The sequence below is a fragment of the Narcine bancroftii genome, chromosome 2 (genome assembly GCF_036971445.1).
Source record: "Narcine bancroftii isolate sNarBan1 chromosome 2, sNarBan1.hap1, whole genome shotgun sequence".
Taxonomy (NCBI): domain Eukaryota; kingdom Metazoa; phylum Chordata; class Chondrichthyes; order Torpediniformes; family Narcinidae; genus Narcine; species Narcine bancroftii.
Window position 1 is genome coordinate 101,149,258 of NC_091470.1, and position 27,988 is coordinate 101,177,245.

General features: G+C 44.9%; 1 protein-coding gene and 1 long non-coding RNA gene across 5 annotated transcripts in view; one reads left to right on the forward strand and one right to left on the reverse strand.

Moving 5' to 3' along the window:
* add2 (adducin 2 (beta)) overlaps positions 1–27,988 on the reverse strand; it is a 101,969-nt gene that overhangs the window by 70,879 nt on the left and 3,102 nt on the right. For 3 of the 4 annotated variants that reach the window (XM_069917725.1, XM_069917722.1, XM_069917723.1), the window contains exon 1: positions 1,225–1,311. The exons of the other annotated variant lie outside the window; for it this stretch is intronic. The gene's annotated coding sequence lies outside the window, so the exon portion shown is untranslated. Of the gene's footprint in view, positions 1–1,224; positions 1,312–27,988 lie in introns of those variants that run through there. 4 annotated transcript variants of the gene reach the window in all.
* LOC138752424 (uncharacterized) lies at positions 14,199–18,756 on the forward strand. The gene is made up of 3 exons (XR_011350629.1): positions 14,199–14,340; positions 17,611–17,719; positions 18,606–18,756. It is a non-coding gene; the product is annotated as an uncharacterized lncRNA (long non-coding RNA).

Below are 27,988 nucleotides of genomic sequence, written 5' to 3' on the forward strand. Positions count from 1 at the left end.
CAACCTCACGTTTGCTCACATTGAACTTCATCTTCCATTCTTCCGCCCCCTCCCCCAACCTGTCCAGGTCCCTCTGCATTTTCCTGACATCCTCCTCACCCTTTACACTGCCACCCAGTTTAGTATCATCCGCAAATTTGCTCATGTTGTTGATAAAATAATTTACATAAATGCTAAACAACTGAGGACCCAACACCGAACCCTGTGGTACCCCACTCATCACATCCTACCGTCCTGAAAATGACCCGTTGATCCCAACCCTTTGTTTCCTATTTCTTAACCAATTTTCTATCCATGTCAGCACCCTACCCCTAATACCATACTCCTTGATTTTGCAACCAGCTTGTTATTTTTCAGCTTTTTGGCTGTTTTAAAGAGTATTAAGAGCAGCAGATACAGAAATGCCTTCTGTAATATGTGAACACCTCAATTTACCACAGTAATGTCAACTGTTACACTGTTCTGTTGAGTTGTACTGTTAATTTGATGGGAAATGAATTTTCAATGGCACAGCGGTTTTCTGGTTTGTTCACACTGTTTATCTTGCAGTGTAACGGGTTGAAAACTGCCGGGCTTAATATTGTTTGGTCCATATCTCCTTATATTTTTCCATATCTGGCCCACAACCAAAAAGGTTTGGCCACCCGTGGTTTAGATGGATGTGGGCCAATTGCAGGCAAGCAGGTCTAGCCCAGGTTGCCAACTTGGCTGGCATGGATGAGTGGGGCCAAAGGGCCTGTTCAGGATGACTATGGCCGCTACCTCCCGCCCTGCCTGCTGCGGAATCTGCAGGTCCTGCGTTGGCCCCGTCACCGACCTCAGAACCCACTGGAGCAGTGAAAAAGTCATCCTCAACGCCCAAGCAGAAAACCATCCAAATACTTCTCGTCTTCTTGACTTTGAGGGGGTAGAGGGGTGGGGGGGGGGGGGACTTTAATTTGTTCAGAAACAAATTTCATCTAGTTTCTTCCTTATTTAGTCTGTGGGCTGAAAATCTTATAAACTCCTTTCAAAGGTCTTTGTCCCAACACCATGACATGCATCTGAACAGGAAACTTTACGCAACCCACTGCATTTTCAGCCTAGTTACTTTCCACAATATATTAATCGAAATTTTTGCTGCAACTAACACCATCTCTCACAAACTAGAAAAATGTCTCAAAAACAAAGGCCATCGGTAGGGTTTTCAAAAGATTGTTTGCTTCACCGCACAGTTGGTCCTACCTGAAACTCCGGCTGTATTTGCTGCTTGGCTCTCCTTTTAAGACCTTTCTCCACTAACATTCAGCATTTCTTCGACTATTTGAACAAGCTCAGCCCTGCAGGCAACAGCCAATCAGATAAACACAGTCCAGTGTTCCGCAATACACAGCAGTGTCTCAGACTACTTCCCACTTACCATCTGCTAGTGAAGATACAAGTTACTCAGCTCTCTCGCCATAAAAAGGAGCCCATCCTTAACGTCAGGGAGAGTGATGGGCCAGATAATGAAGCTTGCACTGGCTGGTGTTGATATTGGAGAGCAGAGTCACAAGTCTGGGAGACACTTGCAGAAGGAAGGTCTGTTCGCTCAGAGCAACACCCAGCTGCGATCCACGGTAAGGACACGGTGGGTAAACTGGCTTAGGTAATGCACACTCAGTAGGGGAGGCACACTCTGCAGCATGGGCTGAGTGGTCTTCCTCAGAGCAAGTTAAATGGGGGTGGGGGAGAGAATGAACCAGTTACCCTCGTCCGTACCACAAAGGTGCCAGCTGGCCTCTGCAATGAGGAGCACAAGGTGCCCCGTGTCGTTGATCAACCTGGCCCCCAACAAGTCCCAGGAGGGAGCAATGCCTGTTTCTCTGTAATACCGTTTATTCCATCATATAAGATCCAAAGATTAAAAATTTCACTCCAAAACCGGGGGCATCTTATACGCCAAGAATAAAGTCTGAAACTTAACAGTGAAGTCTCAGCGCTCCCCCATGGCGTCTATCCACCCAGTCCTACTACTGTCGGCTCTGCACAATCTTTAAATCTCCTGTAAAATGAGCCGACAGTGGTTTATAAAATTTAAACCTTTACTGGGTAATTTGGTTTTAAAAATAAGTTTGCATTTTGGGCGTCGGAAGCTCAGATGGGTGGGCAGGTGGGCAGAACTGGGTAGTAAGTCCAGGGTCGGGGTGTTGGGAGCTCAGATGGGCGAGTAAGTCTGAGGTGAGAGTCTGTGTTCAGGGCATCGGGAGCTGGATGGGTGGGCAGCCGGGTTGAGGGTCCCGAGTGCCAAACTTGGGGTGGTCTCATACAGCTCAAAACCATAATTTTGGGTGGAAATTCAGGCAGTTGTCTTGTACAGAGTCATCTTATACTTGGGAGTATATGGGCAATTATGGGGAAATTGAGGGAGAAGCTACCTTGTGTGCAGTGAAGAATAAACAAGGAGTGCAGCGATGAGAAACCAGCAAGATATTCTTCCCAGAAGGGGGTGTCTACCCTTGTCAATGAGGGGACATTTGGTCAAATTCAGCATCAAGGCACCCACATGAACCTGAAATCAATGTGATGGTTGAAGATAAAGGGGTTGTGGTGCGCTGAGGAAACAGTGAGCAAGCACAAAACTCAAAGATTGTACAGCAGGCTTTATTCAGATAAAAGTCTGAACACCAGTTCATGCTTCGGTGTCTCCCGTGGGACTGGCTCAGGAGGGGCCGGCTCAGGTCTATATTTGGGTCGGCTGATTGACAGCTGGCCTGGTGGAGTCAGCCCTTAACTGGTCTCCCTGAAGGTACAAAGATCGCCCCTTGCAGTCAGCTGGTGGTCATATCACCACAGAAGTCAGGGGATAATCATCTCAGTTTCAAGTCATCACTGCAGGAGTTCCTCACAGGGTATCCTAGATCCAATCTTCTTTAGCTGTTTCTTCAACAATCCTTCTTCCATTGCCAATTTCATCTAATTGCAAAATATTTCCATTTATTCCAAACAGTGGCTCATCTTCTCTTCCTCCTTTCTTTACCCTATCCCCGAGTTAATAACCTGATGCCTCTGGCACCAACTATTCTTTAGGAGTTTGAGATGTGGTATGTCAACAAAGACTCTTGCAAATTCCCATAAGGTGGAGAGCACTCTGACTGGTTGCATCACCATCCGGTACGGAGGTGCCGATGCACTGAACAGGAAAAGACTACAGGGGGCTATGAACTCAGGTATCGGTCTTCACTCCACCGAGGACATCTATAAGGGGCGGTGTCAAGGACCTCACCCACACAGGACATGCCCTTTTCTTACTGCTACCATCAGGAGGGAGGTACAGGAGCCTGAAGATGAACAGTTTCTTCCCTTCCGCTATCAGATTTCTGATACTTTTTCTCTATTTTTTTCTATTTTTATTGACGGAATTGTCATTTGTAGAAATTTTACATCTGTAATGAACAATCAGCCTGATTCAGATTGTGACAACCTCACAATTGCAACCAAAGGTTGCAGGGAAACAGCGAGTGAAATGTCTCCCATCTCGATAACGCATGTTTGACAATCGGCCAGGACTTAGCACCAAGGATCAACACAAAACGACAGAAGCCTTGGACAGCAAGTACATGTCCTGGCACATGCTGGGCAGTGCCATTTGTTAAACGAGTCACGTGTCTTTCACTGGCTTTTTGCCAACATTGATCCTTTAATGCTTTCATCAGCTAATGCCCGAGAGCGCAGGCTGGTGTTGGTCAAAATAAACCATAATGGCTCTCCATGTGTCAACAGGATTATCAGCTGACATGGTCACTTCCTTAGTTTTCTGCATTACAACAGTACCTACATTTCAAAAGGTCTGAGGGCTTTGAAATGACCATTTGGGTTGAGGAACTACTGTGGGAGAGGACAAGCTTTGAATGCATGCAAGGTTGTAGGTTAAATTTAGACATCCATCAGACCATGTTGGCCCATGAGTCCATGACACCCCATTAACCTGCACCCCCGGTACTTTTTGAAGTGTGGGAAGAAGCCAGAGCCCCTGGGGAAAACTCAAGCAGACTCGGGGAGAACATACAAACTCCTTACAGACAGTGTGTGATTCAAACCCTGGTCCCGATCGCTGGCGCTGTAAAGGCGTTGCACTAATAACTGCGCTACCCTGAAGGTGGGATCCTGTTTTCGGTGGAGGAAGAGCAGTTAATGGTTTTTTTTCAGACATACAACACAGTAAGGTATTTCGGCCCACGTGTCTATGCCACCCAATTAACCTACACCTCTGGTACATTTTGAACGGTGGGAGGAAACCGGAGCCCCCGGGGACAGCCCACGCAGACACGGGAAGAATGTACAAATTCCTTAAGGATAGCGCAGGATTTGAACCCCAGTCCTGATCGCTGGCACTGTAAAGGTGTTGTACTAACCGTCATGCCACCCATGGTTGATTGGTGTATTTGGGCGGCACAGGCTTGTGGGCTGGAAGGGCCTGTTTTCATGCTGTATGTTTAAAAAAGATGCAGGGATGTGCTCTCCTATTGTAAAATGATCTGTTTGTCACTGTACCTTTCACCAGCATCCTGTCACATCTTGTTACAGTTCTCAGAATGTGTCGGGAATACAGTAAAACCCCTGATATCCGGCACATATTGAAGATGCCAGATAAGAGTATTTTCTGGTTGCTTGAGACTACACTTACAATGCCCAACAAATACACCTACATCAAGAATAAACAGTTTAACCCAGTGGTTCTCAACATTTTTCTTTCCACTCACATCCCACTTTAAGTAATCCCTCTGCTCTGTGATTAGTAAGGGATTGCTTAAGGTGGGATGTGAGTGGGAAGGGAAGGTTGAGAATCACAGCTCTAGACCCAATTGTTACTGAAATATTTTGCTTGAGAAAAATTGTCATCAGCCCATTTCCTTTGGAGTTATGAGTCAATTAGGTACGATTAAAACAGTGGTTTACAAACTTTTTCTTTCCACCCACATTCCACCTTAAGCAATCCGTTGCTAATCACAGAGCATCACTGGCATAGGGAATACTTAAAGTGGTATGTGAGTGGAAAGAAAAAGGTTGAGAACCACTGGTTTAACCCTTTACACTCCATGTCTCAGTTTTCCAGGACTGGTTTTATACCAGTATATATTATGAGTATATATTATGAAAGGTTAAAATGGACAGAGTCCAAAGGGTTAACTGACAAAAATACTACACTGCACTTACACTGTACAAACTTCATTTGCAAGAATACATAAAACTTAAAGCATTTTACTTTATTTTCAGTCACATTCTTTGAAAACATTTAACCATCGCTGCATCTGCAGGTTCCCCCCCCTCCACGGAGGCACCTGAAAAATGAACAATAACATTATAGATAATTAACCTCCCTCCCCCACCCAGTTTACTGACAAAGCCTCTGATTGGGGCGACTCACTAAGCAGGGATAAGGAGACATTTTAAGAGAGTCACCCCAACGGCAAGCGGCATCAACCAGTTCTTCACCCTGGCGACGCCATTGCTGTTTCACACAACTTTATTCAAACAGCTGCTATGAGCAAAGCCCGACCAAGGCCCTTCGCTGGCTGAATATTTTCTCCTGTCTTCACCAAAGGTTTGTGTTACTTCAGAGAACGTTTACTTTTGCAATTTTAAACATACATTTTTTTAACCTATTGTTTTCTTCTTTTTAAAATTTATTTTCCTCAATTTTTTTTGCCGGCTGCTCGAAGCTGCCAGTTGCTTGAATTCCAGATACAATGGGTGTTACTATATAAAGTTATCGGAGGCTTAGACAGAGCAGAGAGTGAGAAACCTCTCCCTCAGCCAAGGTAACTACAAACTGAGGGTATTGGTTTAAGGGGAGGAGACAGAAAGATTTGAAGGAGATTTTTATTTAGTGCAAGGGTTATTGAAATCTGGAACATATTGACTTGCGAGGTGATGAAAGCTGAAACTCTCACACATCTATTTTGATGAACATTTGAAATGTCCTAACATGGAAGGCATCAGATTATGGGTTGGAAAATGTGACCATCAATAGGTAAGGTACTTGAAGGCAGCGTAAACATGATGGGGCAAAAGATGTGCTCCCTGCTCTAGGGATATTAAATTTGGGGGGTACAGTGAAAGTATTATATATCACTGTTGATCATTCACTTTCAGTGCTACTTACCAGCACAAGTAAATGATGTAGATCTGTGTCAAATATGCCAGCTTTAGTTTGGGTTTGATACAAAGACTATTGAAGAAAGATCAGATCAAATACAACTTATTGCTGTGTAATAAAACAGAAATATCAGATTACATGAAGTTGCCTTTAGTCTGCCAGAAGGGAGTCAAAGATTCTCCATTAGCATTGCCCGGCGCCCCTTACTGTGAGGAAAGGAGATTCAACCTTTGAAGGGAAAAAATGAGCAAGCCTCGGGAGACAGAATGGAGATTTCTTATTGTGATGGTACACCACCAGCTTACTGCAGGGGCAACCTCTGTACCTGCAGAAGAGCACGGGGAACAAGGCAACACCTGGCCGGCTGTCAATTAGCCAACATGAATGGACCAAGCCCCATCCAGTCGGCTGTCAATCACTCTCCAGGATATAAGCCAGATTCGGCCCTTCGAAGACAGTCTCAGAGCTTGCAACAGCATTTCTCACAGCCAGCTCTGTGGAAGCTTATATTGAATAAAGCCTGTAGAACAGACTTTATGTTTTGTGTGGATGCTTCTGTTCGATAGCGCACCACACTTATGAACATTAACTGCTCCCCCCCCCACCCACAGATGCTGCCTGAACCACTGAGTATTTCCAGCATTCTCCTTTTGTTTTTTCAGATTTACCCCATCTGCAGTATCTGCCTGTTTTGGTGGAGAGTGGAATGAAAGGGAGAGAATGTTCATGGAGGCAATGCACGCAGGACGTGCCAAACCTCCTCTTGCCTTCTAAACATTTCTGACAAGCTGCAGGACAAAGCTTTTCAGCCCCACTACTCCCTTCTGGTCCCAACCAGGTCCATTCTGCTTCCCTTGTGAACCATCTTCACTTTTCAACGTCCTGATCGACTCCATACAACACTGACACATTTTCAGTGTGAATGATGGTTTTCTCACGTCCATCCTATATGCGCTGTCTAGTTCCAGTTTAGAGTCATATGACTGTACACGTATAATGCGACAAAAGATTACAATAACACTTACATGCATAAAGATACAATTTAAAATAAACACAAAAAAATATTTTGGGATATTTACTCGGTTACAGAATACTGCTCACTGATCTCAATAGACTGCAGGACTATTTCTCAGCCTGGCAGTCCTGATTTGCATGTTCCTGAATTTCCTTCTTGATGGCAGTGGGTCAAAGATTCTGTGCACTGGATGGAAAGGGTCATCTCCAATTCTTTGAGCCCTATTTAAGCAATACATCCAGCAAGTGGAAAGGGAAAGGGAGACCCAGTGATCTTCTCCGCCGTCTTAACGACCTCCGCATTGACTTCCAGTCCAACGCTTTGCAGCTACCGTCCCCATACAACGATGCAGCCAGACAGGACACTCTCAATAGGCGCTCCTGTAAAATGTAGTCAGGACGGTGGCCGGTAGCCTTGTCCTCCTCAACCTTCTTAAGAGATTTGGGAACAGCTACAGCTTCCTTCCTGGCTAATGAGGAGGTGCTGTGGGACCAGGATGGGTCATTCTTTATATGGACACCAAGGAACTTTGTGCTCTCCACTCTGTAATGGAGGATTTAGACCATGCTTTTGCTTCTGCAAGGCTGAGTGTCAGTAACCTACTTTGAGAACAATGTAGGAATCAGCAGGCATAAGCTAAATTCCACCATGGGGCCCAGAGATGCAGTTATCTGACAAAAAGACATCTGGTACCAAGAACGTTTAATCTTCCTGCTTGTTAGCCGGTTGCTGTTTGAGATTGATGGGATTGTTGGTCGCAGACTGTCAGGCGAGGCCTTGAAGCTAAGTAAATCATTGTATTCAAAGTGACAAGCTAGAAAGTTGTGGTATTTGATAGGCTCAGTTATCTTTTTTTTTCGCGCTGGGAATAGGTGCTTGAGTAAACAATTTTTGGGTAATATAAGCTATGGACCCGCTGCTGAAGTTTCAGACTCTCTGAGGGGTGGAAACATCTCTCAGCAAGAAGAACTTCTGGAGTCCAACCAACGTCCCAGTCGGGGGAGGTGGAGAAGCTGCTACCGGCGCCCTGACAACCTACTACAAGTGTGCGGTCGTTGCCTCGCTTCGGCAGTTGGGACCAGTCCAGGCATTGATAAGTATAATTGGGAAGGGCTTGCATATTGTAGTTTGAAATCAGCTCAAGATTTTGTAATAAAGATTTGTATAAACTGAAGTGCTTTTGGAGTGTGTCTCTGTTTTCTTTCGGTAGCTCAAACACTGTGACCAATCCAAAACGAATAAAGTGAGAGGTACAAGTTTACCCAGGACAATTGGCGTAGTCGGCAGGATTGGTCTCGAGATGTTTTACCGAAAGAAAGAGGTGAGCCCTGAGCAGTTCTTGATTCCGGGATGGACTTCCAAATACGATGGGTTTGGCATTTGGCCAATACCCTGTCTTTGTGGGACCACCCATTAGTTGGGATGAGAGGTTAGATCCATGATGTGTGCCTCTGGGAGAGCGGGTTGCCACTCTCCTTCGAGAGAGTCAATTTCCTGATGAAAAGGGGACGCTGACGGACGGTTTTTGGCTGCTGGCCACAGCCTTACGCCGCTCTATTCAGCAGAATTATTTCACCAAGTAGATTCCCAGCACAAGAGAGAGCAACTAGAGAAGGAGATAGAAGCCAAGCGACAACGCTGTTCCATGATGAGCAAGATTGTTCGCACCAGTCAGGACTGAGCCAAAGAATGGGAGAATAAGCATGTCCAAACGATCTGCTGTAATATTAAACTCAGGCAGCAGCTCTGCAGCAGATAAGGAAAAGCAAGGGGTAGAATCTGATCCACATCGTATTCATGCCATGATAAGGAATGGCGACGATCCTGATGTAATTGATAATTGGGACGGGAATATCTGGAATGATGACAATGGTAATAATGCGGATACCCCTCGGCATGTGCCTGATGTACTCCCCTCTCCACCCACTGTTCATGCCCGCCCCGTAAGGCAGCGGACTTCCCAAACAGACGGAGAGGGGTGTGATATAATGGTAGAGATTGAAGGGATAGATGCCCCGGCCTCCCAAGCAGACTCAGGGGAAGGTACCCGAACCCCTGCTTATTCTCAATGTCACTCCCCTACGGGATGGCCTCGGCCTCCTCCCGTCCACTGAGTAGAGGGCCCTATGGGCCAAAGTGGGAACAGGGGTCGGGAGCAGTCAACGATACGTGACTTCTCTATAAAAGAGCTGGCCGCCATTGGAGATCGATTTAGGCAAAAGACGGGAGAAACTCTGGCGGCCTGGCTCCTGCGTGTTTGGGAACAAGAAGGGGGTAATGTATATTTGACCCCTGAGGAACTGTTGGGATTAGGAACGTTGAGTACTGATATCCGGGTCACTGCTGAGCTACATGGTAGAATGAGAGGGGTGGATTACTTACTTGCCACTCTAGGGGATGCCCTGTTACGAGTATACCCGTCACCAGTAGATTGGGATTTACATTTGCAGAACAATTTGGGCACCCCAGAGGAGGGTATAGCAGTAATTCGACAGCAGGCCCTGGCCTCTGCCTTGTATGCAGGGCGTTTGAGGCTGTGGGTACATGGGGGGAGCCCTGACGAAGAGATGTTTACTGCCGGAATGCATACCCAATTGGTTCGCTCTGCCCAACCCACTGTACGGGGACTGGTTCTGTCCGTAACTAGTCCGCTAATTGGGCACCCTGTGTCTGAGGTGGTGCACGCCTTATCTGGGCTTAGAGAATTAGAGTTGGGAGGTAAAATCCACTCACGTACAACCCAGGTTAAATCAGACAAGCAGGATGAAAAGAGAGGGCCTGCTGCTAATAACGGACCGACAAGAAAGGATCTTTTTCTAATCTTGTTAAAGTTAGGCGTACCTAAAAGTGATATTGATGGGAAACCTACCACGGTCCTTTATGCCCTTTATAAGAGGAAAGCAGGGGAACATCGTCCCCAGCTGCTGAGTCCTCCTGGCCCAGCTGTGCCTTCTGCTCCCACTGCTGCTTCTATCGAGCCAGCTTCTCTTGCTCCAGTTACCCGTGATGAGGTACAACAAATGATTAACAAGGCTCTTATGGATAATAGTACCATGTGGTCCTGGAAGCCCCTGAACCCTACTAAGGCATGAGGGTGCGGGTGGGATTCCTGTGTCTACTCCATTGAGATACGGTGGATACATGGGGCCCTACATACCGTTAACAATCCATTGGGGTGGGGGTAATGACCACCAATATTTGGCCTTGGTTGATACTGGTGCAGAGCACTCGGTGATTCCTGATAACCCCAACCTCTGGACTGGACCGACATTTCGAATAGAGGGGATGGGAGGAGTGATCAGCCTGGCGAAGGAAATAAAACTCCGTGCCATGGTGGGTGTTGACCCTTCCCCTGTATGGTTACATGCCCTGGTGGCTGCCACTGACGAGCGTATCCTGGGTATCAATATGTTGACCAGTATGGCCCTTAATACTAGCCAAGGGGGATTTGCATTTGGAATTCGGACTATTACAAAAAGACTAGTGGTGGGTCATGCTAAATGGGATCCTGTGATGGTGCCCCCCCCCCACCGAAACCAGTATGCATTCCACAATATCGCCTCCCTGAAGGGCAGGAAGAGATTACTGCCACCGTCGATGCTTTGCAAGAAGAAGGGGTAGTGAGGCCCGCAACGTCACCCTTTAATAACCCTGTTTGGCCAGCCCAGAAGCCAGATGGCTCCTGGAGAATGACAGTTGATTATCGTTTCTTGAACAAACATGCCCCACCACTTGCTTTGGCAGTTGTTACCCTTATTGAAAACATTGCTACTAGGAACTCGGGAACATGGTATGCTGTCATTGATCTCACTAACGCCTTCTTCAGTATTCTTATAGCTGAGGTCTCACAGGATCAGTTTGTCTTTACCTGGAAGGGGCGCCAGTATACCTTCACCCACCTCCCTCAGAGCTATGTACACTCTCCCACTATTTGCCACAGCCTAATTGCCTGTGATTTGGAGATGGTGCCAATATCACCTTCTCTCTCGATTCACCATTATATTGATGATGTGATGATCCAAGGGGCCATGGAAGAGATGGTACAGGAAGGTATGGAGAGTGTCCAAGATACCCTGATGCAAATAGGGTGGGCCATTAACCCCGCTAAGGTGCAGGGCCCATCCCAGATGGTTATTTTCCTTGGAATTCAGTGGCATGCTAGAGAACAGATGGTTCCCGATAAAGTTCGCAATAAGATCGCAGTCTTGGCCACTCCTACTAGTAAATGGGAGACCCAGCGTTTCCTAGGGTTATTGGGATACTGGCGACGCCAAATTCCACCCTTGGCATTGCTTTTAGGTCCTCTATATAAGATTACCCAAAAGAAAAACAGACTTTTTATGAGGTAACGATCAGGAAAGGGCATTCCAGTCCACCAAGCAGGCCGAATAAGACAGGGAGCTCGCTCAGCTGCGGTCTGGCAAATTGATTACATAGGCCCCATGCCAGACTGCATGGGTAAACGTTACGTCCTAGTAATGGTTGACACCTTTTTGGGCCTGGCTTTTGCTTTTCCCACCAAGATGGCTGACCAAGCTAGCTCTATCCAAGGACTAAACCATTTAATTTCTCGTTATGATGTACCAGAGGAAATTCAGACTGATAATGGCTCGCACTTCTCCGGGAAGGCAATCTGTGATTGGGCAACTGACAACAGTATCTTATGGGTTCACCATATTCCTTATTACCCGCAGGCTGCCAGGTTAGTTGAACAAATGAATGGCTTATTGAAGGAACAAATTTGTTTATTAACACCACTGGGGACCCTGAAGGGGTGGTACCATGTGCTGCAGCAGGCAGTCGATAATTTGAATCATCGCCCTTTAAAAGGAGGTACACCTTTCCACCGACTTCTTCACGCTCCTGAACTACAGCCTATTCCAGAGGAAAAACAGTCATTGCTGCCCATTCCCAAACTAGAGAATGCCGGACAAAAGGTATGGGTGCCACCACCAGGAAGTGGCCCTCCTGTAAAAGGGGAAATAGTGACATCTGCCCAGGGTAACATTCGGTGGGTAGCTATTGAGGGACAGGATGGTTTAGTTTGTTTAAATACTGAATGCTTATGGCATTGTGAGTGATATGTCAGGCTTCTTTGTTCCAGGTCCTCCGCCTTGTGCTCCTGCTGATCTGGCTTAACAGCTACTTTGGTGCCAGCAATTGGATTTGTAATGTCGAGGACATTCCGAGGGAGTTGCCCGTGGGGGACACGGCCCGATGTATCCACTAATATTTCTGATATTGTTCAGCATGTTTCAAAATCTGTTCGTGAGTTTCAGCGACTGGGAATTGTGGCCCACAAGGATAGTTTGAGCCTTGGTTGGAATCGTTTTTCATGTTAACTGGTACATTTGGGGGGTTGGGCCACACTATTCTCCATTGGTTGCTCGCATTATTGCTTATTTTTGTGATTATTGTAGTTTTGGTTTTTCTTTTTCACTCCTTCTGTACTCGAATGCTTGTTAGGTCTCGTAAGTGACAGACTGCGACCAAGGGGTGGAATGTAATGGAGGATTTAGACCATGCTTTTGCTTCTGCAAGGCTGAGTATCAGTAACTTACTTTGAGAACAATGTAGGAATCAGCAGGCATAAGCTAAATTCCACCATGGGGCCCAGAGGTGCAGTTATCTGACAAAAAGACATTTGGTACCAAGAACGTTTAATCTTCCTGCTTGTTAGCCGGTTGCTGTTTGAGATTGATGGGATTGTTGGTCGTAGACTGTCAGGTGAGGCTTTGAAGCTAAGTAAATCATCGTATTCAAAGTGACAAGCTAGAAAGTTGTGGTATTTGATAGAAGCCTAGGCGTGCTCGGTTATTTTTTTTGAGCAGGGAATAGGTGCTTAAGTAAGCAATTTTTGGCTAATATAAGCCATGGTCCCACTGCTGAAGTTTCAGACTCTCTGAGAGGTGGAAACATCTTTCAGCAAGAAGAACAACTTCTAGAGTCCAACCAACGTCCCGGTCGGGGGAGGTGGAGAAGCTGCTACCGGCGCCCTGACAACCTACTACAAGTGTGCGGACGTTGCCTCGCTTTGGCAGCTGGGACCAGTCCAGGCATTGATAAGTATAATTGGGAAGGGTTTGCATGTTGTAGTTTGAAATCAGCTTAAGATTTTGTAATAAAGATTTGTATAAACTGAAGTGCTCTTGGAGTGTTTCTCTGTTTTCTTTTGGTAGCTCAAACACTGTGACCAATCTAAAACGAACAAAGTGAGAGGTGCAAGTTTACCCAAGACACATTCTCTCCACAATGAACCCATCAAACTTGGTGTCGGAACTTGGGGGGGCATAAGGGTAACTGCAGAGGGTGTCGTTCGAGAACTCAATTGAGGGGGGTGCCATACCTACCCTGCTTCCCTCTTGTGCATCAGACATATGCGCGTGCTTATAGCCCGTGCAGATGAAACCTCGTACTTCATTTTGGTGACAACCTCTCTGGTGGTGCTAGTGTTGCGGACTAGTCGGTGGGGGGGGGGGGGCATGATAACTTATTTGGCCCGCGAATGCCCCCCACCGTGATCCTGCGGCCCATTGATATGTGGTGGTAAATGGTCGACCTTTATCCTCCTGAAGTCCACAATCATCTCCTTTGTTTTGCCCATGTTGAGATCCAGATTGAGATCCAGGTTGTTGTTCTTGCCCAACCTCCTCTTATATTATCCACAAACATGATGAATTTTGAACAGAATCTGCAGTCGTGAGTCAGCCGAAAGCCCTGAGGTTGTGCCAGTGTTCAAGAAAAATTAGGTTCTCCTCTGAAGGGAAAAGCCTCTCCCTTTTGATCACATCCAACATGGTAAGTCAAACCACTGTCCCCTGACATTACTGCAAGAAATTCAATGGGACCTGGACATGTTTATACACAAGAGACCGAGGCCAACATATAGATAGAGTAAGTAATTAAGAAGGCAATGAGCAAGTTTGCATTAATAATGAGTTTTTTTTATGGATTAACATGGTCTTAATGCAATGTAGGGAGCTGTGGTGAGACGACACCTGGAATATTGGAAACAGTTTTGTTCTTCTTGCCCAAGGAAGGATGCACTAGTCTGTCTCCAGGAAAGATGATTTTGCTACAAGAGGAGAGATATGGCAGCCTGGGCCTGTATTCTCACAGGTTTCAGTGATCCCGCCGACTGTTGCAAATCTGTTAAAGGGCTTGCGAGTCTCCATATGGGAAGGATGGTACTCAGTCGAGAATTAAGGTAAGAAAACCTTTGGAATTCTCTGTCTCAGTCATCGAGTTTACCCCAAAACAAAGGATCTATAGATTTCAGAATTTGCCAATCAAGCACCAAAGTGCCCGATCATCTGAGTTTTACTTGCCGAGTCCCTTCTGACAATCCTTGTAAATGTAAAATAGTGGAGTCACCTACTCCACTCCGTCACCAACCCTCCATTAATTCACAAAAAGTTCAACTCATACTTTTAAGGAGTGCTGAACGTGGTTAGTGCAGCGGTCAGGACAACGCTGTTACAGTGCCAGCGACCCGGTTCGAATCCGGAGCTGTCAGTCAGGGGTCTGTGCATTCTCATCACACCTGCGCGGTGCTCTGGTTTCCTCCCATGTTCCAAAGACTGAGTTAGTGGGTTCATTGTTTTCAGGGGTGTATTTGAGAGGCACCGGCTCATGGGCTAGAAGGGCCTTTCCAGATTAAAAAAAAAATCAATTAAATCATGATTATCTGAAATGTATCCGCAAGTCCAGCTCAGTTTGGGGAAATAATTTCAGAATCAGAGGTATTCTCAGAGGCAGTGGAGAAGCCAGGTTTTGATGTCGGGGGGAAGTGAGAGGACATAAAGAAAGGCGCTGTGACCCCAGCTGTGCCCATGTGCGTGTGCACACAGGTTTTGCCACCAGCGCACAATGCCTCCACACTCTCCTCTCCTCTCTCCCCTTCCCTCTCTTCCTCCTCTCCTCTTCTCTAGACATTCCTCCTGCCCTTCCTTGAAAGAAACAATGAATAACTTTTCTTTTACACCTCTCCCAACTCCTTCGAACAATTGAACAACCATTGATGTTCCTGTCGAGTGCGGGAACTGAACTAATGGAGGAAACGTAGTAGGCAATGTGCGCAGAGTAAGTTCCCACAAAAGAAAGTGACCACACACTTGTGCGTTTATTACTTTGCTCACGGGAAGCTTTGGCAACACTTTTTTTTAAAAAAAAACTTTATTTAAAGATTTTAATCACAGGAATAAAAAGAAAAATCACATTTAAAGAAAAAAATATAAAATAAAATAATATAATTACAATACAACATTAATAACCTAACTTAATTCAACCTAACCCCCCCTACATATACAAGAACTAAATAAAATCTATATTAAAAAAAACCCACCCTTCCCCTCCCCCAAAATAAAGAGTGAAGAATTAGTAAAATTAATAATATTATATATTAAAAAAGCACACACAAAGAAAAAAAAATGACAAATAAAAATAATTTAAAAAAAAGATTTATCAAATCTAAAATATCACATCTAGGAACATACTTAAATCAAACAATTGCATATACTTAACAAATGGAGTCCACTTCAACATAAAAAGACATCTTATCTTGAATTGAAAAAGATATCCTTTCCATAATCAAACAAGACTTCATCTCCAAATACCACCTATCCAAAGTTAATATATTTCTATCTTTCCAAGTAGATGCTATACATTTCTTGGCCACTGCTAAAGCTAAATAGATAAAAGAAATCTGATAATCATTTAATCCTAAATCAATTAATGATTGCATATTCCCTAATAAAAATATATCAGGATCTAATACAACACAAATATTATATAATCTATTAAATATAGATTGAATACCTTTCCAAAACTGTTGCAATCGGTCACAAGACCAAACAGTATGTAAAAAAGTACTAGCTATCTGATCACAACGAAAACAACAATCTGACTTACTAAGACCAATTTTTTAAAATTTTTCTGGTGTTAGATATAATTGATGTATAAAATTATAATTAATCATCGCTAATCTAGCATTAATCAATTTCCGAATGCTATTCTGACTAATTTCCATCCAGGCTTCTTCAGCTATTGTAGAACCTAAATCTTTTTCCCATTTCAACTTATCTTTATCCCAATTTTTCTTACTTTCAATTTCTTGTAGAATACAATACAAATCAGATATATACCCCTTTTCTGGTATTGAAAGTACATATTTCTCAAAGCTAGTTTCGGGCAATAAAGTCATTTGACGACCATATATTTGTTTTACAAATGATCTTAACTGATAGTACACAAATACAGAATTTCCACTAATACCAAATTTCTTTTGTAATTCCTCAAAAGAACAAAAATGTCCTTCAAAAAAAAATCAGATAAGTTTTTTTATTCCTTTCCTTTCCCATTGTTTCAAAGTGATATTGGAGACCGTAAAAGGAACAAGTTGGTTATTATATAATTGGCAATCGCTTTGGCAACACTTGACATTGTTCTATCATATAGGGCGGAGCAATCTTTCTGCAGCGGAAGGCCGAGGAGAGGGTTCGGGATCAGGACTCCAGTTACCAGAGCTCCCGACGCCCAACTCCGAGACCTCCCCTCGGCCTACCTGAATTGTGCGGCACAATCTGCAATTCAGTTTTTAAACATTTTACTCAGCTCTCGCCTCTCAGGCTCTCCCTCTCCAATTTATTGCTTGAACATAAATCTCGAATTCTTTCCGCGCCTTGTGTTTGTGGCGATTCACGCATGTGCCAGCCAATAGCCCAATCAGCAGGGAGCACACACAAGGAGAAGGCAGGGCAAATCAGTGGTGCCTGTTTTGGAACTCTGTGAGATCACAGCATCTGCCGCGGTCTCACACAGTTCAAAAGTATGCAGTGCGGGAGGGCCATGGGATTGGGGGTGCTGCCGGGCTTTAAAGGTGACCCCCCCCCTCACCCCACCCAGCTACACCATTGCTCAGAGACTTTCTCAGGAAGGATAGAAGGCTTGGGAGCATTTTCCTAGTACAAGTTATTCACTTCTAACCAACATTCTCAAACCCTGAGGTCGCTCAGTTAATCACCCTGCCCAATAATTGTACCTCTGGGAAAAATTTCAAGCACAATGTCAGAAAGTTGTTCCTCTTGCAAACCAATAATATGTTCTCATGTGGACAACTAGCTACACGATTCTTCAACTCCTTAGCACATGAAAACCTGATGACTGTAAGGCTGGAGCTCCCTTCTAGCCGAGATTTTATTTGCGTGTTGCCACATTCTCCAGGCGCTTCTCATTAAATATTCTTCCTATTAACCCAGCACAAACTTCAGGACAAATGCAAAGTTCATCTTGCCCTCTGATCAGGTCTGACCACAGATAGTTTATTGATGGTGATATGGGCCGTGCTCCTGAATCCACTCCCAGGATTTAATCAAAAAGGCTTCAATGCAGGAGCAGAATGACCTTGCAGTAACAGACTGTGCTAACCGAGACCTGAGAATGGTAATTATCTGCTCCTCATGGGGGAATTATCCTGCAGAAAACTGACTACAAAGAAGTGCACAAGGGATTGGTATCCAGCCGGAACACCAAGCGAACATCGAGCTGGGGGATTATGCAAAGGGAACAATGCACGAAAAAAAACAGGAGTGAGTATTAATCCACAGTAACATATGGCACCACTAAGTGCACGACAGGATGTTACCCCTGGAGTAACAAAGCGCACGATAATAATGCAACTGAGTGACCACTACTTGTGTAAAAGAACACAAGGAAGTATCACCCTCCAGTAGTTCCGTGTGCTATATCTTGGAGCGGTGCATTAGTCCCGTGACATGGTGCGCATTATAAGACCATTAGACGTAGGAGTAGAAATAGGCTATCGAATCTGCCCTGCCATTCTATCATGAGCTGATTCATTTTCTCACTCAGCCCCACTGCCCGCCCTTCTCCACATAACCTCTGATGCCCTCGCTGATCAAGAACCTATCGATCTCTGCCCTTATATACAACCAATGACCTGGCCCCCAGCAACTGCAATGAATTCCCCAGATTCACAGCCCTCTGGCCAAAGAAGTTCCTCTGCATCTCTGTTCCAAGTGGACACCCTTCAATCCTGAAGCTGCGCCCTCTTGTCCTCGACTCTCTCACCATGGGGAACAACCTTTCTACACCGACTGTCCACACCTTACAACATTCAAATTGTTTCAATGCGATCCTTCCTTATTCTCCTAAATTCCAACGAGTACAGGCCACGAGCTGTGCAAGGGTATATTACCCTGCAGTAACACTGTCTGCTTTATAGAACACAAAGCACTCTTCCACTCCAATGACACACATAACAGGCGCTAAAATCAAGCAACCAATGCCTTCCGGAAACAGAAAGTGCTGTATTGAACACAAGGAGTGCTAGCCTACAGTAACACAGCTAGCTATAAATAAAGGGAGTGTTCTCCTGCAGGAACATTCAATGACCTTTCACAGACACTTCCAAAGTTATTTCATTCTTGGTGTTATAATCTGCTGTCTCCTCAGGTTATCTAGTTCACAGCCAGATCGCCTGGATCTTTGCAATTATCTTCAATATTTTTTAAAGTCTGCACTTCTCTGGTACAAGGTAACTTTAAAACCAAGCTCCTCCCCTCACAATTCCACCCCACCCCCATTAACCTTTTTATTCGGATGCCTGCTGACAATTTCCCATTCCTTGATGAAGGGTTCAAGCCCGAAACATCAGTTATCTATTTTTATCTTTACTATATACAGGACATTGCTTGACTGGCTGAGTTTTTCCAACTTTACAAAAGTAGAGCATTCCTCGGGCCCAGATACAGTAATAAAAAGGAACAAACAAAAAGAGTATAAAGTAACTATTTTATATATATACAGAAACGTAGTTTCCCCAACTGTACGCTATATACTTAAAATATATGTAAGCTGAAAAAACTCACAAAGATAAGCGTATACAGAGCCGTTGTCATACCCACACTCCTGTTCGGCTCCGAATCATGGGTCCTCTACCGGCATCACCTACGGCTCCTAGAACGCTTCCACCAGCATTGTCCCTGCTCCATGCTCAACATTCATTGGAGCGCTTTCATCCCTAACGTCGAAGTACTCGAGATGGCAGAGGTCGACAGCATCGAGTCCACGCTGCTGAAGATCCAGCTGCGCTGGGTGGGTCACGTCTCCAGAATGGAGGACCATCGCCTTCCTAAGATCGTGTTATATGGCGAGCTCTCCACTGGCCACCGTGACAGAGGTGCACCAAAGAAAAGGTACAAGGACTGCCTAAAGAAATCTCTTGGTGCCTGCCACATTGACCACCGCCAGTGGGCTGATATCGCCTCAAACCGTGCATCTTGGCGCCTCACAGTTTGGCGGGCAGCAACCTCCTTTGAAGAAGACCGCAGAGCCCACCTCACTGACAAAAGGCAAAGGAGGAAAACCCAACACCCAACCCCAACCAACCAATTTTCCCCTGCAACCGTGTCTGCCTGTCCCGCATCAAATCCAATTTTGGTTCAGCACAACTCACTAGAGTTATTTTCTTTGACGATGTAACATCCAAGAACCTCTAAGTAACTTCGCTGAACGGGTATGTAGCACTGAATCTCAGACAGTGCTACTGCCTCACAGATCCAAGAACCCGGGTTTGATCCCAAACACTGGCGCTGTCTGTGCGGAGTTTGCCTGTTCTCCCCTGTGGGTTTCTCCCGGGTGTTCCAATTTCTCCCCACATCCCAAAGATGTGCAGGTAGATTAAGTCGTCTCTCTACATTGGTGTAGATCAAGGAGAATAATGGCCATGTGTGAGAGGTTGTGTAGTGACATGAGGAGGAATGAAAATACTATGATTGCTCCGTCCCCTGGGCACCAGCAAGAACTTGACAGGTCAAACACATAATTATTTTCAATGTGGGAGCTGAGGCTCTGTTTATTGAATCATCCTTTGTTTCTCCACTTCTGCCCACACCAGATATGTTCACTGCACTGCTCCTCACCTCACTGGAGTCCATCAAATGTGATGACTCCAGTTTCAGTCTGGGGAAGAATGAACTTCATTTCAGCCTGTCACTCTTCATCTCAACCACAGAACATGACAGACCATTCTTCAATTATACAGAGAACTTTGTCACTTTCTTCTGGCTCTCATTTCCCTATCCTTACTTTCAACTTGGGCAGCACAGTTAATGTGATACTATTATTAGTGACCAGAGTTCGAATCCGGCGCTATCTGTACGTCCACCCCACGTCAGCGTGGGCTTGCTCTGGTTTGCTCCCACCCTCCAAAAAGTACAACCGTGTCGCCTAATTTGGGTGTAAATGACCAGTCTCTGTCTGGCCACTTGTCAGAGTGCTACTGGTTCCAGGTGACATGGTCGGGTGGTCAGCGTCTAAACCGGCTCTCCCACCAGGCTTGCCTGGGTGCGGAGGGTGGCCAGACCTGCAGGGTGAAAAACGTGACCTGTTAAAGGGTGAATGAACCCTCTCGTAGGGGCGACGGCCATCGAGCGAACGCGTGGCGTGAAGCGTGGAAAGGGCATCCCTTGCCTCGAAGCTTGGTCTGGCCATTCACTGCAAGGAACTTCCCCTGGCCATCACCGGGCCTCTGGATCCGGGAGGGGATGTTGTGAGGTCAGCGCAGATTTAAATGGTCGAAATCGGTTTCTACTGTGCTGTAAATATTTTTTTTTAATTGTTAATCCTGAAGCCATAATTGATTAGCAAAGCATGTATTAATAGCAAGGCGTGCAGTAACATCACTGAAACCACACATCACCTACTCACCTTCAATGGATCCTTTTAATCTGCTGAGATTTGTGGATAATGGACTTGCACAACACTCAACTATTGGAGTACAGATGTTGGGCAGAGATGACAAGGATGAGTGTTTATTGTCATTACACACATACAGATACACCAAAACTCACAGGAATACAAGATCCACCAAGTAGTACAAATTATACTGTAGTATAAATTAAATTACCACAATGTGCCAAGACAGAAAAGAAGTAAATATAAAAAAGGAAAGATAAACAAAGATTCACAGTTCTATTTGGTGCAAGATAAAGAAATGATGTTTCTATAGTGCAGACAGATCTGTTGGTGGGTTGAGAATAGCTTATGGTTAATGCTAGGGTCAAGAGCCCGATAGCTGTTGGGAAAAAAACTGTTCTTGAGCCAAGAGCTGCTGGACTTCAGGCTTTTTCCCCCCACTAAAAAGACTTTATTTACAAGAAAAGGAAAACCGTTCAAAGTCTCTTCCCACCCTTAGTTTTGTATCCAAACATTTCCATCATTGTTACATTTATTCCTATTTACACCATCACTGTGACACTTTGTCACACCTCCCCCTCTGTTGGTTGAGGGGCTTCCCCTTTGTTTCAGCCCCTCAGGGCCCAGGAACGGGAGGACTCCAGACTGCTGTCCTTCCCCGCAGTGCCCTCACATTGGCTGCACTGAGCCTCAGTGCGTCCCTCAGCACATTCTCCCCCAGCCTGGAACATGCCGGTTGGCAGAACTCCCTCACCAATGTCTCCATGTGCTGAAAGATCAATAGGTTTTGGGCAGACCCAAGGACGTCTTTCATCGAGCTGATGATCTTCCAGCAGTTCTGGATTTCTGACTCTGTTTGCGTCCCCGGGAACAACCCGTAAGCCAGAAATTCCTTTGTCACGATGCTGCTGGGAATGAACCTTTCTCCATACACTCTTAGCAAATCTGCATTCTGCCAAGAGGTTCCTTCCGCGAGAAGAGGCTGTGACCAGACTGATGAGGATCCTAGATGATGTTGGCTGCCTTCTTGAGTTACCACCTCACATAAACTGTGATGACCTCATACAGCATCACAGTTTCCAAATGACCCTCCCAAACTCAGAGAATCAGTATGTCTGGTGCCTCAGCTGACTGGAACACAAGAAATAGGAGCATGAAGTCGGCCGTCTGGCCCATCGAGCCTGCTCCGCCATTCAATGAGATCATGGCTGATCTGATGATAACTCCACTTACCTGTCTTTCCCCCCCACCCCCCCCCCCCCCACCCAATATCCCTTAATTCCCCTGCTTTGTAAAAATCTGTCTATGCTTTATATAGGTCACCGGGATGACCCCTGGTGACCACGTCGTGTAATTACATATCACCATACTATCCAAACTTTAAAGAAGGTATTTACTGAGTTCGCCTCCACTGCTTCAAATCCACAGATTCACCACCCTCTGGGAAAAGCAATTCCTCCTCATCTCTGTCCTAAATCTACTACTGTACCTTGAATCTTGAAACTATGTCTCCTAGTTCTGGTCTCCCCCACCAATGGAAACAATGTACTTACTGTCTTTCATAATTTTATATGCTTGTATAAAGATCCCCTCTCATTCTTATAAATTCCAGCGAGTACAGTCCCAGATGACTCAATCTCTCCTCATAGGCGAACCCACTCATTGCTGGGATCAACCTGGTGAACCTCCTCTGCACCACCTCCTAAGCCAGTTCGTCCTTCCTCAAGTAAGGAGACCAGAACTGCATGCAGTGCTCCAGCTGCGACCTCACCAGGACCTCCTACAGTTGCAGCAGAACCTCCCTTCTCCTCAATCCCATCCCTCGGTTTCTTTAACGTAGATGAGTTGTTAGCAGTACATCTCTTCCAGCTGTTACCTGTTTTTCTTCAAGCGTCAAGTCTCTGAGTGACATTGACATATATAATCTTTGGCAAGTTCCATTCCAGGGCACAGTCACCCTGTGGTCGCAGATGCAAGATTATGTCGGGCTAATTAACACGAACTCCATTTATCAAGCAGACAAAAGCAAACTCCTGACTTCGGTCGCTGTCTCACTTCTTCAAAGGTCCCAACCCGATTCTGACAAAAGATTGAAACACTTCAGTAGTCTCCAGACACATTATGCAACTATGACAACATATGGTCGGCAGAATATATTCACTGGACCATTGGACCCAGCTGGCCTTGAATGCTGCTCACTGGCAGTTCAAACCAGTCTTTGTCGAGTTATTTTTCACCATGTTCCACTTGCTTTATTTGATTTCCCTCCGCTCCCGGAACCATCAGTGGAGCCCAAAATCTTGAGTTTCAGCCACAGATTTTTTAAAAAAGGAACGAAAATAAAAACATGTTTTGGCTCTGTAAACTATGAAAAATATAATGAGCAATGAAGGTGAGCCAACTGAAAGCAGCAGAGAAGAATGTTCAGCGATGAGAGGAAGCCTGCACCCAGCGTCAAAGAGATTGTTTAGACGCAGCTGCTCTCCAAGGGGAAAAAAAATGGTCATCAGGCGAGGCCGTGGATGGTTCTGGATTCACAGCAGATACTGTGCCAAAGAGGAGGCATTGTAGATTTACGTGGCAGACCAGGTGGTGGACAGTGGGAGAATTCTGGAATGGTAGATGATGTGGACATGGGCTGATGGGCCTGTTACTGGTGAAAGCAGCCGATTCAGCCCCCTGTGAAACACCAAGGCTGCGGAGGCTGGGATCTCCAGCCATGAATCCTTAAAGTTCCAGACCTGAAACATAGACTGGCCATTACCAAGTGTGGGGCTGTCAGACCTGCTGAGCTCCTCCAACAATCCTTTATTCATTCAGCCCATTGGGTCTGTTCTTCTTTTACACTGTGGTGATATGTAATTACACCACTAGGTCACCAGGGCCATCCCGGTGACCTTGTATATAAAGCAGTCCAGAGCTACAGTCTAGCCTTCCAGGTTCATCTTGCAGAGACAAGACCTCTCAGTGTACATATTAGTTTATTAAAGCTGTCTTATACTCGCACTGCTGGTGTGGTTATTGTCAGTACATTCACGAACAATCTGCCTCATCCCTCTCCCTGCAAGATCACTCTTTTCACTCTTTTCTGAACACAACTGAATCTACTTCCACTACTCTGCAGGACGCTGCAATCTTGGCCCACTTTTGGTTACATTCATTTGTATCCCCTCGTTCCTCATGTCTCTGCCACTGAGAACAGCATCCCTCTATTAATTCCATCCGTGTCTTTGGGCAGCACAGTTAGAGTAGTGGATAGCTCAATGCTATTACAATGCCAGCAACCCGGGTTCGAATCTGGCACCATCTGTAAGGAATTTGTTCGTTCTCCCCGTGGTCCACATGGTTTCCTCTAGATGTTCTGGTTTCCTCCCTCCCTCAATTGGGCGACACAGATTTAAATGGCCGGAACGAGCTTCTTAGTGTTGTAAATAAAATTTAATATAGGCAATAATTACAAGTCCAGCCCTTTCCCAAAACCAGCTTACCCATTCTATGCATGGAGTTTCCGCATCTCTCCCAGAAATCTTGGAAGTGAACACAGAACTTCCGCTCTGGCAGAACCAACATTTTGTACAAGTTCACCACAACTTCCTTGTTGTTATGCTCATTGCTTCTATTTATAAATCCAGGATGCTGAATGCATTTATTTTAAAAAAAACTTTCTCAACCATCCCTGCCGCTTTTGATGAACTATGCACAACTCTCTCGATTTTTGTATTCTTGTAAAATTGGGCCCTGGAATACATTTACTCTTATATTTTTTCTATCAACATAGAACTCTTGATGCTTCCCAGTATTAAATTACATCTGCCATCCATTCCATCAGCCTGTCTACATCTCCTCAAACCCTATTATTATCGTCCTGACAGTTCACCTGAGCTCCAAGGAAGGAAGAGAGTAATGGGGCTAAAAGCCAATAATTCTCAGGGCCTGTGCCCTGTCCACTCAAGTCCAAGTCACTTAATAACACATCCTTGGGGAATTCCGCTCTTTTCAGACCAGACACAAGGAATAATCTTTCACTACTTGTTTGTGATTTATGAGTTAATTTTTTAATCTGTGCTTTTCCATCATCTTTCATATCCTGGCCTACAATCATGATAAGCCTAGTACATAGCATCCTAAGAGATGACTTTGAAAGTCCATTCATACCACACATCAACTGCTTTCCCCTCATTGACCCTTTCACATTACTTTATCAAAATTAGCCAGTGATCATTGGGGGATTCAAGGTGGAGAGGGTGAGCTTTGTTTAAGTCCTTGGGAGTCACTATCTCTGAGGGTCCTTCCTCGACATGATACACAATGGTGCCGTGAAGAAAGCACGTTAGCGCCTCTACTGCCTCAGGAGTTTGCGGAGGTTTGGTATGACACCAGAAACCCTGGCAATTTCTACAGCTGAGTAGTGGGAAAAGTCCTGACCAGCTGCATCACATTCTGATGTGGGGACACCAATACCCATGAGCGTAAAGCCCTGCAAAAGGTAATGGGCACAGCCCAGGACTTCACAGGCAAAACCCTCCCCACTATCAAGAATATCTACAGGGAACACTGCTGTTGGAGGGCAGCAGCAATCATCAAGGATCCTCTGTTCTCGCTGCTACCATCAGGAAAGGGGTATAGGTGCCACAAGACTCACACCACCAGGTTCAGGAACAGCTGTTACCCCTCCACTGTCAGACTCAATGACAAACTGAATCAGGGACTCATTTAAGGACTCTTGTGCATTTTATTGATTATTTTCTATCTCGGTATTGCACAGTCAACTTGTTTACATTTCTTTATTTGTTTATATGTGTATGTTGAATCAGTTTTGTTTTTTGCACTACCAATAAGTGGTAATTCTGCCTTACCTGCAGGAAAAAGAATCTCAGAGTTGTATGTGATGTCATGTCTCACAATAAATCTGAAGTCTGAATCGGAAAAGTTCAGTATGGATTATATTTAACAAATCTAAGAATGTAAGTTTTAAAATGTTGGTTGGGAAAGAGAGAAACTAAGTGCATTCCATTCTTTTGTTTTCGATTCAGCAAGGCTAGGGCTGATAATGAACTCCTTATTTGGCAAAGCAGTAAAAGACTATACACCATTGGTAAGGGATACGAATACCAAGGGAATTCTATGAAATATGTACTTATATGGAGAAGTCTGTTTGAAAGTTCTAGAAAACTGGAAGTTCTGTCTATGTAAATATATGACCTGTAAGCCATAAGGCAGACTCTTGGGGAGAGACAAGCTGCTTGTGACAGTGCCTCTTACTGTAACGGAGTTCTCGTGCTTTGAAAATTGTTTTTTTAAAAAAAGATGTTTGTTTTCAAGCAACCAAAGGTCCATTTTAACAAATACATGCTGGCTTTCTTGAACCAATCCACATAACCCCAAACAACTATTGATATCGGCCTTGATTTGTGCTTGGGAGAGAACCTTCCCCACGACTAAGTTTAAAGTGTCTACAGTTAGTGACATTATCCCGATGTACAATTTTAAATGCTTGCAGTGTTCTGCATTCTGGTTTCCATCTACCAGCCTTCGTCCCCCAACTAACAATCTATCATACATCTTGCTTGGATGGCCCTCTTCTTTCACTAAGCAACCCAATCTCTTGATTGGTGATTAATGACCGCTGACTTCTAGTCCAATGGAACAGCCATCCCTTGAACCCACTGGACTGAAAAGATGGCAGCAGATATTCACTCAAGGAGGTGAGACCTTTTTCGATAAATACGTCGATGTTGAGCATGGGAAATATGAAATAAAAATGGAAAATGCAGAGAATACATGAAAAGAATAATAGGACTTGGCAAAGATCGTGGCCCTGATGAATGGCAAAACAGGCTCAAAGGATTTAACAGCCTCCTCTTGCTAGTTTTTATGTTTCTTATTTTACTCAGCAGGTCGGGCAGTTTGTGTGGAGAGAGAGAAAAAAAGAGATCGGGGTGTCCTTTTGTCAGAAGTTAGAAAACAAGATGCAGCCAAGGGGAGAAACTGAATAACTTTGGATGTGTTGGTGTCTTCTGAGTGGTGAAGGATTGTTAGTCACAGGTTGTCAGTCAGGAGGAGGAGGGTGTAAACAGAGAGAGCTGAATGAGGGTAGAGTGAAAATAAACAGTGAGACAAAAAAAAATGGCAGATGCAGAATATCTGAAATAAAACACCATGTTGGAAATACTCACCAGGCCAAGCAGCCTCAATAGAGAGAAACTGAGTTGACATTGGAGGTGGGTGATATTACATACAGCACAGCCTCTTCAAAGGCTGCTGATTTAAAATGGCTCCATCGATTCCAGAAGGGTGTAACATTCCTCAGGAGAAGTCGAGATGGCACTCCTCCAGCTTCCTTTTGGATAAATGCAAAAGGGAAAAGATTGCAGCCTGCACGCCGACAACGATGAGGCTGTCCCCAGTGGCATCCAAGGGCCAGCTATCTATCATTTGATCCATGAAAATGCTCAGAGCACTGCCAACACTGTGTCCAAAATAACATCATCAGAGCTGCTGGTGCCCGGAATGTGGTTTCCATTCCACCAGCCCCCTCAGTCACTGGATCATCTTTCACTATCAGGCACACCTTCCCCTCCCCTCTCCTTTCAACATTTGGATGGACTTTTGCTACTCCCTGGTCTATTCCCTGGATTAATCTGCTTCAAGGATATTCATTTCAAAGGGTTTTGGCCTGAAACAATGACTGTCTATTTCAGAGGTTCTCAACCTTTTTTTCAACTCACCACCTTTGCCATAGGAGCTCTGTGATTAGTAAGGGATTCTTAATGATGCATGTATGTGAGTGGGAAAAAAAAAGATTGAGAACCATTGGTCTATTCGCAACCTTTTTCTTTCTACTCACATCTCACTTTAAGTAATCCCTATGCCATAGGTGCTCTGTGATGAGTAAGGGATTCTTAATGATGCATGTATGTGAGTGGAAAAAAAAAGATTGAGAACCATTGGTCTATTCACAACCTTTTTCTTTCCACTCACATCTCACTTTAAGTAATCCCTATGCCATCGGTGCTCTGTGATTAGTAAGGGATGGCTTAAGGTGCGATGAGGGTGGGAAGGTTGAGAATCACTGCTCTGGACCCAATTGTTACTGAAATATTTTGCTTGAGAAAAATGATAATTGGCCCATTCCCTTT